We start from the raw sequence: 12,117 nt of genomic DNA, 5'->3' as shown, positions 1-12,117 counted from the left end.
ACAGCTGGGGTGCTGCCGGGTTGGTCCCGCAGTGCCGAGGGGCAGCGCTAGGGACCTACCCGGCAGTACCCCAGCTGCTCTGCCCCCGGCTTTCCCCATTCAGCTGCTGGTCAGTTTTAGCAGCGGCTGACTCGGGGACAGCTGGGGTGCTGCCGGGTTGGTCCTGCAGTGCCGAGGGGCAGCGCTAGGGACCTACCCGGCAGCACCCCAGATGCTCTGCCCCCGGCTTTCCCCATTCAGCCGCAGGTCAGTTTTAGCAGCGGCTGAATCGGGGAAGCTGGGGGCAGAGCAGCTGCAATGGTCTGGCTGCCCGGAGCACTTCCGGGTTCCTGATGGTGCCGGACCATCAGGAGTGCCGGACCATCGGAGTTTTACTGTACTACCCTGGGGATGCACCTGCACAACCTTACTTGAAAGGATAAAGGGTGAAGTGAGCTCAGCTGTCCTTCAGTTTCTTTGCTGATACAGAATCCCAATGCTAAAGGACCCTGCTGTAGCAAGGAAGGAGGGTGATGTGTACATGTGGATCAGATATCTCGAAGAACCATAGTTACTGTAGCAATATTAACCTTTCTTTCTTCTTTAAGCATTTGTCCATATGGATCTCATAGTAAGAGTATGTCTTCTTAGCAGAGGTAGCCAGATGATTGGTATTCAGGTTAGCTTAACCTGGATGTGAGATACATTATAATGCGCTACTTGAGTAACTGTGTTCTCATCGGTGCTGCAATCACTTGCATGTGTCAGTAGGAGTTCTGGAGTTACAGGAAGCTCATCCAAATTATGATCCCCCCTCCCCCGGGATTGTGGAAGAACATGTCTGTTGTTTTGGGCACATGGGAGGAATTGAGAGTTAGACTGATGCAAGACATCTTAAGTCGGTTCAATTATGTCAGTGTCTACATTAGAATGCTGCTTTTGCTGAAAAGGTGGAGAGGGCCTAATTGCAAGCCCATGCCTAGCTGACATCAGCAGTTGTCACCACTGGGACAGCTATCAGTGGTGGGGCAGTGATGGGCATCTGTGAGCCCCAGGAGGGCTACTGGGGTCTAGCGGTCAGTATCCCATAATGCCCCACATAATTTGGAAGTGCTCATGGTGAAGATGTGCACCACTGAGAGAAGGAGCAAGTGTGGGCGTGAACCACTGCTCTAATTACTAAGGTACCTCGACTTAAGTTGACTTAATTTTGTAGTATAGACAAGCCCTTGATTGCTTAGCAGCTGTTCTCTCCCAAGGAAGTAGATGTTAGGAGCCCTGTTTTAAATAAAGAGACCACAAATAGTCTGGTAGCACTTTAAAGACTAACAAAACATGTATATTAAGTGCTACCAGACATTTGTTGTTGTTATAAGTTTATCCTGTACAGACTAACTCGGCTACCCCTTGAAGCTTTTAAATAAAGAGGAGAGGTCTGCCTCCCAAGCTGGGTTTCAGATCTTGTAGCTACAACCAGTGAGTAGTGCTGAATAAAAGTATGCACTGAGTTCTTAACTGCTTCCTTGCAAATTTTCCGATTGTTCCTCAAGTCTGCCAAGGAACATGCTTGGGCCCTAGTAGAGCATTTACTAATATGAGAAGGTGCATCTAATTTATTTCACCATCATCCTTCATGCCCACTGGTGTATAGGGCAGCAACAAAGGTCCTCCACTTCTGTCTGTCTCTGGCCAGCCTCTCAATAGATCTAATTTATTTAGCTTATATATAATCTTAATGAAAACTGATACCCATTTCAAGGATTTTTGGATTCAAACTGCCTGCCTTTTAGATTTGTTTCCCAACATTACAAATAGCCTAAATGACTTTTGTACTATGGAGGTAGTAGAAAAGTGCTCTCAAAATATGAGGCATATGAAGTGTGTATTTTCCAAGAGTCTCATGAGGTATGGGGAAGAACACCAGAAGGCATGTCGACTGATTCAAATGAAAGTTCAGAGCACCCTGTATAAGAACTTTAGAATGAAGTCAGGGAATCACAGAATCATAGAAATGTAGGACTAGAAGGGACCTCAGTACGTCATTTAGTTCAATCCTAAGACAGGACTGAAGTAATACTTAAGACCATCCCTGACAGATGTTTATCTAACCCAGTGTTTCTTAAACTATGTTCCGCAGAACACTGGTGTTCTGTGAACAACTCACAGGTGTGCCGTGATCTCTTCTTTATTTTTGTTACCACTTTGTGTTTATCTTTTTTTTTGTCTGACAATTTTTTTGAAGAAAATTTTCATAGGTGTTCCGCATAAAAAAATATTATTGTTTGGTGTTTCATGGTCTCAAAAAGTTTAAGAAACACTGATCTAACTCATTCTTAAAAACCTCCAATGACAGAGCTTCTACATCCTCTTTAGACATTGTTCCAGAATTTAACTACCCTGACACGAAGTTTTTTCTAATGTTCAGTCTAAACCACCATTGCTAGAATTTAAACTCATTGCTTCTTGTCCCGTTCTCAAAGGTTAAGGGGAATAAATTTTCACTTTCCTCTTTGTAACAACTTTTTATGTAACTGAAAGCTTATGTTCTCCCTCAATCTTTTCTTCTCCAGACTAAACAAAATCATTTTCAATCTCTCCTCATAAGTTATATTTTCTACACCTTTAATAATTTTTGTTGCCCTCAACTGGATTTTCTTTAGTTTGTCCAGCTCTTCCCTAAAATGTGGTGTTCAGAATTGGACACTATACTCCAGTTCAGGTTTAAATCAGCAAGGAGTAGAATGGTAAAACAGTGTGAGCCATTATAATCCCCAGATCCCTTTCTACTGTGAGCCATTATAATCCCCAGATCCCTTTCTACTGTGTTCCTTACTACACAGTCATTTCCCATTTTATTTATGTGCAACTCATTGTTCCTTTCTAAGTGTAGTACTTTGCATTTATCCTTATTAAATGTCATCTTATGTCAGACCATTTCTCCAGTTTGTCCAGATAATTTTGAATGATCTTATTCTCCAAAGCACTTGCAACCCTTCCTAAATTGGTATCATCTGCTAATTTTATAAGCATACTTTCTATGCCAGGGCCACTCAACTTTGGAAGCCCTGAGGGCCGCAATGATACAGTATATGCCGAGGGCTGCAACTTAACTGAGGTTGCATATACATGCAAATATATATGCAAATAGCTTCTTTGACATTGACTGACATGAATACAAAAAATAAGGCACGATTATACAACATGCAGGTACCTTAAATCAGTTCTTCTGATATTAATAAAATGCAATAATTACCTGATTTACACACATCTGACAGCACTTTTAATGAGTAATGACAGTCCAGGAATTTAACTACTAAAACACGCATCAACCCAAACTACACCATGGGCCGCAAACAAATGGGCTGCGGGCCGCATGTTGAGTAGAACCTGCTCTTTGCAATTATTTAAGTAATTGATGAAAATATTGAACAGCTCCAGGATCAAACTATGCAGGCCCGCTCGATACGTCCTTCCCATTTGAATGAATCATGGATAACAACTCTGTGGGAATGGCTTTCAACCAGTTATGCACCCCCTTATAACAGCTCCATCCAGGCTACATTTCCCCTCTACTCCTGGCTACCAACCACTCTGCCACTGGACCCTTGTTCTGTTCCAACAGCATCCATGGTCTGGCAGGACCACAGATGTATCTGGACCAGAGAGGTCCTACTTCTAATGTCTCTCTTGGCAGTTTTTCAAACTTTCTTTGCACTGTTTTTCTCCTTCTTAGGATTTGCTTCCCCTGGGATTTAACCTGCCAATTGCTTGAGTTTACTAAGGTCTGCCTTCTTGAAATCCATTATCTTTATTCTGCTGTTTTCCTCCTACCATTTTAGAGTCATGAACTCTTATTTCATAATCACTTTCACTCAAGCTGCCTTCCACTTTGAAATTCTCAACCAGCTTCTCCTCAATCAAATCTAGAACAGCCTTTCCTCTATTTGCTTTCTTCACCTTCTGAAATAGAAAGAAAAAAAGTCTCCAGGGCATTCCAAGAGCTTGTTGGATATCTATGCCCAGCTGTATTATTTTCCCAACAGATATATGGGTAGCTGAAGACCCCCATTACCACCAAGTCCTGTGCTTTAGCTGATTCCGTTTTTTAAAAAAAGCCTCATCCATCTTTTCTTCCTGGGTAAGTGGGGTCTACTGTAGACCCCTTCAATGATATTTTTGTTTTTAGCCCCTTTATCCTACACACAGACTTTCAACAGGTGTCTCCTATTTCCATCTTAATCTCAGTGCAATTGTATACATCTTTGATAAACCTGATAACGCCTCTTCTCCTTTTTCTAGCCTGTCTTTTCTGAGAAAGTTGAACCTTTTTTATGCCTTTATTCCAGTCATATGTATTATTCTACCAATTTGTGATGTCGTAATTGTGATTCACTAGTATTTCTAATTCTAAATATTTATTCCCCATATTTCTTGCATTAGTATACAGACATAAAAGATGCTGATTTGATTTCCCTCTCTGTGTTCCTTCTTGTCTTTACTATGTCTGTGCTATAAATGCCCATGCTCCCCCCAATTCTGACTCTTCACCCAGGTTTTCATCTTTTTGACTTACCGGTAGGGTTTTGTCTCCTGCCCCTGTCAAACTTAGTTTAAAGATCTTCCTCACTAGGTTAGTCAGTCTGAAGCCAAATGCACTCTTCCCCTTTCTTGATAAGTGGAAGTCTTTAGCAGTCCTTCTTGGAACCACAACCCAAGGTCAAAGTGCTATAGTTCAGTTGTTGGCGCTACTGACCTCTTGCTTTATAAGTCATTTTTAGCATTGTATATATTTTTCCCTTATAGAGTAGTAGTAGTAGCTGCTGTAGTTTAGCTAATAAGTTTTCCTTGGGGTTCCCTTCCCCTCCCACCCCTTTACAAAAATTTCCTCTTTGACTGGGTACACAATGGCTCCAGAACTTTAAGCAATGTAACTCTCATGGAAAGCATATGCTTAGAGAATACCCATATGCTGCGTGTCTTAAATACTGAGGAAAGGGCCATTTGCAAGATAAATGCAACATCTGCGGGGGGGGGGGGGGGGAGGGAGAGGGGAAGAAAGCGAGACTAGCGGCATAAACTGCTCTTACAGAGTCCACACTCCGACCCCAGTCCTGGGAGATGGTTCCAGTTCCTGCAGTACACAGCGCACTGGCTTTTGCCATTGTGAAAGGAGGACTGCAAGGAGCACTGGCACCATTCCCCAACACAGAAGGCTGGTTGAGTCTGGTCTAGGTGGGCTCCTCAATGTGCAAGGTGTTGGAGGAGAACTTGAATCTTTCCTCCACACCTGTTACATTTGAGGCAACTCAGGACCTCATTGTGGTGATGGCACCAGCACCAAGCCAGGCACTGTTGACAACACTGCCCACAGCACCTCTCCCCACAGTAGCATCGTTGGCTACATCTGTGGCACCACTTCTCTTCATAGGCACCACCATATTCGGCACTGCTCCTGGCACCATTCATGCCTACACCAACTGTTTCAGCACCAGGACCAGTTCTGGCACCGACAGCAGCACCATATCCCTCCCAGCACTGTGGAAAGCCTGCCGTGATAGGTCATCACACTTGTTCTCTGAGGGCACATCTTCAGTTGTGCAGCTTAAGTTGAAGTAGCTTAATTCGGCTACACAGCAGGAAGTCAAAGGAAGAATACTCTTCCTTTAGCTTCCTTTACTCCTCACAAAATGAGGGTTACAGGGGTCGGAGTAAAAAGCCCTCCATCTCAACATTATTTTGAAATAATGGCTTGCTGTGTAGACATATCCTGAGATCATCTGTGCTGCCAGGATCAGTTCCTCCTTGGTTGGGCTCAGAGTACTCTTCTGACTCTGAGGCTGAGTCATCTGTGCCCTGAAGCTCCTGGCACTAGTCAAGATCCAGGCACTGCCAGACTGAAGTGCCCCTGGTACCAGTGATGTTCTCTTCTTCCCTGCCAATGGCAAGCTCTTATGCAATGGGACTCCATGGGTCTACCACCAGGGACAGGTTTTCCAGGTGGCATCAGTGTCTAGTCTATCCATACACCTTCATTAGCGACCTCGGTGGCCCTTGAGCCCTCCCGAGGCCCCAGAAACCACATCTGTGCATCATGAAGCCCTGACAAGCCATTCCCATTAGCTTCGCTGCCTTCAGGGCAGTTCTTAAGGAGGGCAGTACTAGGAGCCTGAAGGTCAGGAGTAGGGATGTTAAAATGCATTTATTTTGGCAAATGTGTAACCACTGAAATTTTCAGTGTGCAGTGGCGCTGGGTTGCATGTAACTGAAGATTAATTGATGAGACCAGGCTTATGTAACCATTTACACAATTACATCCTTAGACAGGAGGACACAATTCCCCCCATGGCCTTTCTCCTCTTCATCAGCTGAGGCAGTAGCTGATACAAACTTATCCCCTCCATGCACAGATTAAATCATTCCAGAATCTCCTGCAATGTGAGGTACAAAGCCTTAATATGCCCTGGGACTAGGTTGTAGAAAATTAGATCCCATGGTGGAGACAGTGGGCCCCAAAGATCCCTCAAGAATGGCCCTGCCACTTCCTAAAACAGGATTAGTTTAGCTAATATTGGAAATGATAAATTAATTGAATCATTTTCTCCACACTAGTGCAATACATAGAAAAAGATTTATTAGCAGCTCTAATAACAACATTAAACAATTCTAACAGGATGTCTCCGTAAAACATACAGGATTAGATTAGCAAAAGTAATGTGGAAAACACCTAGAGAAAAAAGCATCTGAAGATAACTATTCCTTCCTGTCTTAAAAAACACTCAAAGAACATGGTTTAGCTGAAACAAAAATTGTTTCTTCTGGTCGCTAAGAGTATTATCAACATAATTGCTTTCTCTGATCATGCTTCTGTGCCTGCCATCTTAACTTTGTCAAGTACACTTCGGGTATGTCTAGACTACATCCCTCTGTAGACAGAGGGATGTAAATTAGACATACCGACATTGCAAATGGAGCCGGGATTTAAATCTCCTGCACTTCGTTTAAATAAAAATGGCTTCCATGTTTTGCTGCGTCAGCAGTTTGTCAGCAAAAAGCGGCTGTCAAGACGGGGATCGGGCAACAAAGAAAGCCTTTGTCGGCTGATCCCTTATGCCTTGTAAAACGAGGTTTACAGGATCTGCCGACAAAGGCTTTCTTTGTCGCCTGATCCCCGTCTTGACAGCCGCTTTTTGCTGACAAACTGCTGACGCAGCAAAACATGGAAGCCATTTTTATTTAAATGAAGTGCAGGAGATTTAAATCCCCGCTCCATTTGCAATGTCGGTATGTCTAATTTACATCCCTCTGGTGACAGAGATATGTAGTCTAGACATACCCTTCCATTCCTTAAATAGTTTCCCTAGAGCAAGAATCCTTTCTTTTATCCCCTCATCCACATGAAAAAATACCAGAAATTAGAATGATATGATATCCTATATCATTCTTTCTAAGATCAACTACTTTGGGCATACAGGAAAAATAAACCCATTAACATAATGGCCATACTGGGTCAGACTAAAGGCCCAGTATCCTGTCTGCAGGCAGTGGCCAATGCCAGATGCTCCGGAGGAAGTGAACAGAACAGTGAAACTTCAAGCAGTCCCTCTCCAGTCACCCAATCCTAGCCATTGAGGGACCTAACCTCCATGAATTTATCTAGTTCTTTCTTGAACCCTGATACAGTCCTGGTCTTTACAACCTCCTCTGGCAAGGAGTTCCACAGGTTGACTGTGCACGGTGTGAAATTTACTTTTAAACATGCTACCTGTTAATTCCAGGAGCTGGTAGTGTGGAGAGATTGGACCCTCCACAGACAGGGGATGAGAAGCTGGATATGAGTCAACAGTGTGCCCGAAGTCAAGAAGGCTAATGTCATATTGGGGTGCATTAGGAGGACCATTTCCACCAGAGAATTTATTATTCCCCTTTATTTGGCACTGGTGAGGCCACATCTGGAGTATTGCATCCAATTCTGGGTTGCCCCAGTATATAAAGGATATGGATGCATTGGAGGGGGCCTAGTGAAGGGCAACTGAAATGATTAGGGGGCTGGAGCACATGATCTACAAGGAGCGGTTGAGGGATTTGGGCTTATTTAGTCTGCAGAAGAGAAGAGTGAGGAGGGATTTGACAGCAACCTTCAACTTCCTGAAGGAAGGTTCCAAAGAGGATGGAGAGTGGCTGTTCTCAGTAGTGAGGGATGGCAGAACAAGGAGCAATGGTCTCACGTTACAGTGGGGGAGGTCTAGGTTGGATATCTGGAAAAACTATTTCACTACAAGGGTGGTGAAGCACTGGAATGGGCTACCTAGTGAGGTGGTGGAATCTCCATCCCTAGAGGTTTTTTGAGTTCTGGCTGGGATGATTTAGGTAGTTGGTCCTGCCTTGGTCAGGGGCTGCACTCGAACTCCTGAGGTCTCTTCCAGCCCTAGGATTTTATGAGTGTTAAAAAAAATCTGGTTTTCTTTATAGTATTTGACTCAGTATTTTTCTGGGTTAATTAGTAGAGCAAAACACCAAGTTTATTACCACTGTGTTCCAGTTGAAGTAAAATTTCTTATCTGCTTTTGGTACTACTGTTTGCCAAAATCTAAATATTATTTAGCACTATTGTGAGCAATCATGTCATTGTCTCTGAATACATTATAGCTTGCTTTTCAGTAATAAGCATGTTGAAACAGTACAAATCCACTTTAGAGTAGTTGGAGCAATTTATGGGTATATCTGCTTAAAATGAGAAAGGTCAAATAGTTTGGATTCCCAGGGATTCTGAGCTCTCATATATAGATTGAATCATGTCTTCAATCTTCTGCTTTTATGCATGACAGAAATGCTGATTACTAAAGTGATGAACTTGGCTCTGAGGTAAGGGTGGGAAAGAAAAGAATGTTCTTATTTACTGATCACTTACTTTACTGTTCTGGAAGGAAATTCAGTGTAGCTGGTCTTGGTGGAAGATAATGGATGTGATAGGGGAACCTAGCAGGGCTGGAAATCACCAGCATTCAATGAAAAATGCAGGAAATCTTTTTATTTAACATACCCAACTCTTGGATTCTTGAAAGAAGGCAAGAAAGACAGAAGCCAGCATTCTAAAAATCTGTCTCTGGGAAAAAAAATCTCCTAAGAGTTTCATGTACAATGTGATTATTTCAGGTACAACCCATTGATATGCCTTTAGAAATATAACATTTTGCAGGAGGGTGAGTTTGGAGGGAAGTGTTTGTTTCACCTAGAATTTAGTTTCTTGCTTGTCATTGAGAGGTTCAACAATTTGTCTTCATTTTCACCTGTTTCGGGACAATTATTTGGTTCATTGGCCACAGTCTCTGGCCCCAATCCTTGAGGGGGCTATTTAGGGATCTGGAGCAAATCTGTCAGGGATGGTACTTGGACTCGATGACCTCTCAAGGTCCCTTCCAGTTCTATGAGATGGTATATCTCCATTATACATATATATATATATATATATATATATATATATATATATATATATATATATATATATATATAAAAAAAGGAATGTTCTTTGAACTTAATGTTATTTCTCTCCCATCTACAGCATATGCGCTACAAATCTGGAATGTGTTGGTATATAGATTATTTTAGTCAGTTAGGGCTTATGAAGACTAAGGTACAGGAAGGAGCACTGTTAACCATTAGTATATTTTTTATAGAAAAGAAGAAAAAATTAAATCCTTTGATTATGAAAAATTAAGCTTATAACATTTTTCTTCAGAAGCTTAAGAATAATATTTATGGAACTGTTTGCTTTAAGGAAAACATTAAATATTTTGTCTTCTTTGCCGGCTTTTACATGCACTAATTTGGAAAGTGTTTGGGGAAAAATATTTTAATTGCTTAGCAAATGCTTTATATTATTATGACTTCATAAGCCTTCTGTGCTTTTCTTTGGCTCTATTTTCCTACCCTTATATCCTACTCTCATCCTACTTTCAAAATTCATTAGGAATTTTGAAGGCTCAGCTGGCTCACTGCATTTAAGCAATTTTCTGCAGGACAGTTTTAGAAAAGAAATTAGAATTCCACTCAAATATATTTTTAAAATCAACTGGGTGTCAAATTATTCTTTTAACAGTCATTGCTAGGAATAGATTAGCCAATATTGCTAGTATTTGCAAAACTTAGAACCATATCACTCTAAGATTTATTTAACTTAAAATATCTTTACCCTGCCTCTTTATTTATAATATCTGAGGCAGCTTAAATTTTTTTTAAAAAACATAAGTGTATATAAAGTAAAATATAAGAACTCAAAGGGGGAGGGAGACAGAAAACCTTCCAAAACACCTCAAGAGGAGGGACACACCCCCCACAATAAAAGCATGGGTAAAAAGGGTAGCCTTGGCCTGGCGCCGAAACAGCACCAACATTGGTGCTAGGCATATGTCCTGGGGAGAGGATTCCATAGTCTAGGGGTAAGGGCTGCTCTGCATAGATGTCAACCGTACTTCCATAAGTGAAGGAACATGGAGCGGAGCCTCTCCAGCCTCTTTCAAATACCCCGGTCCCAACCCACTTAGGGCTTTATAGGTCATAACCAAGACCTTGAATTGTGCCTGGAAACATACCAGAAACCAGAGCAGCTGCTGGAGCACTGGCATAATGTGCTCCCTATAACATCTATCAGTTAAAACTTAAGCAGCTGCATTCTGTACCAGTTGTAGCCTCTGAAGACTCTTAAAGGCAGTCCCACATAGGGCACGTTACAATAATCCAACAGGGACGTGACAGGAGTATGAATCACTATAGCCAAGTGGTTCTTACTCAGGAAGAGTTGCAGCTGGCAGATCAGCTGAAGCTGCCCAAAAGCACTCCTGGCCACCATGGAAATCTGATTTTCAGATGTTAAAAAAAGGTCCAGGACTCCCTCCAAGCTGCATCCCTGTTCTTTCAGGGGAAGCATGGCACCGTCCAGAACAGGTAACACACCACTTCCTAATCCACAGGACCTCAGTCTTACCTGGATTCAACTTCAGCCTATTCGACCTCATCCAGTTTATCACTGCCTCCAAACACTGGTTCAGATTGATTGCCGCTATACCTGGATCCAATGTCACAGAGAAATAGAGTTGGGTGTCATCTACATATTGATGGCACCATCCTCTAAATCTCCGTTTTCTACCAAAATACCTTTCTTCTTGTTTTTCTGGAGAACTTAAAAAAAGTATAAGAAAAGGAGTGGTCCTGTAGCACCTTAGAGAGACACACATACCCCCATCCATATAGATCATGAGCTTTCTTCATGATACTATATATTGTTTTGTTAGTCTCTATGGGTACATCTACACTTGCTCCCTAGTTTGAACTTGAGGAGTAACGTTGAGGGGTTTGGTTCGAACTAACGCGTCCCGGCATGCACTTTCACTTTCAAAACAGCTGTTGAGCAAAGTAACACACCAGCGAGATCATGCTAATGAAGCGTGGGATATTTAAATCCCTACTTCATTAGCAATTTCGGTCGCCTACATTTGCATCCTTAGTTCGAACTAGGGAGCAAGTGTAGATGTACCCTAAGGTGCTACAGGACCACTCTTAAAAAAAGATTTAAGTTACAGACGAACACGGCTACCCCTCTGAGACTTTTATACATGTCTAGAGCAGCGGTTCTCAGTCACCAGTTCGTGAACCGCTGTCTGCCAGGCTGCAGCAGTTCTGGGGGTTAGGGTACACTGCCCAGTACCTCCCCTCCTGCCATGGCTGTTGGGAGCGTGTCATGCCCTGCCTCTCAGCCAACCAGTATCAGGCAGGGGCGGGGTCTCCTCCCAGACGCGGAAGAGTGGTTGGCTGTGCAGCAGGAGGGCAGCCTTAGAACAGCTGCAACCTGGGCAGCAGCACTCAGCTAGCAACTGGGAGGCACTGGGGAACTCTGAGGTTGGGGCTCTAAGAGTCAGGTGGCTGGCACTGGGGAGGGGCATTGGGTGCAGAGGACTCTGGGGTCAGTGGCTGGTGCTGGGGGATAGGAGAGGGTACTGGGGGGCTTAGGGAACCCTGGCCCCCAGAGCTGCTGTGAACATCTGGCTTCAGCTGGAGCAGCAGCCCGCCATGTGGTGACTATGAGAGCTGAAGCCAGCTGTTCGTGGTGACTCTTGGGGTCAGGGCTTTTAGCAGATGGGTAAC

The 12,117-nt window shown here is 43.1% G+C and overlaps 1 long non-coding RNA gene across 5 annotated transcripts in view; it reads left to right on the top strand.

Moving 5' to 3' along the window:
• LOC106732099 (uncharacterized) overlaps positions 1–12,117 on the top strand; it is a 90,150-nt gene that overhangs the window by 30,346 nt on the left and 47,687 nt on the right. The window lies entirely within an intron of this gene.

Source organism: Pelodiscus sinensis, chromosome 6 (assembly GCF_049634645.1).
Source record: "Pelodiscus sinensis isolate JC-2024 chromosome 6, ASM4963464v1, whole genome shotgun sequence".
Taxonomy (NCBI): Eukaryota; Metazoa; Chordata; order Testudines; family Trionychidae; genus Pelodiscus; species Pelodiscus sinensis.
Note: the sequence above shows the minus strand (reverse complement) of the source record. Positions and strands in the feature narration are given on the sequence as shown.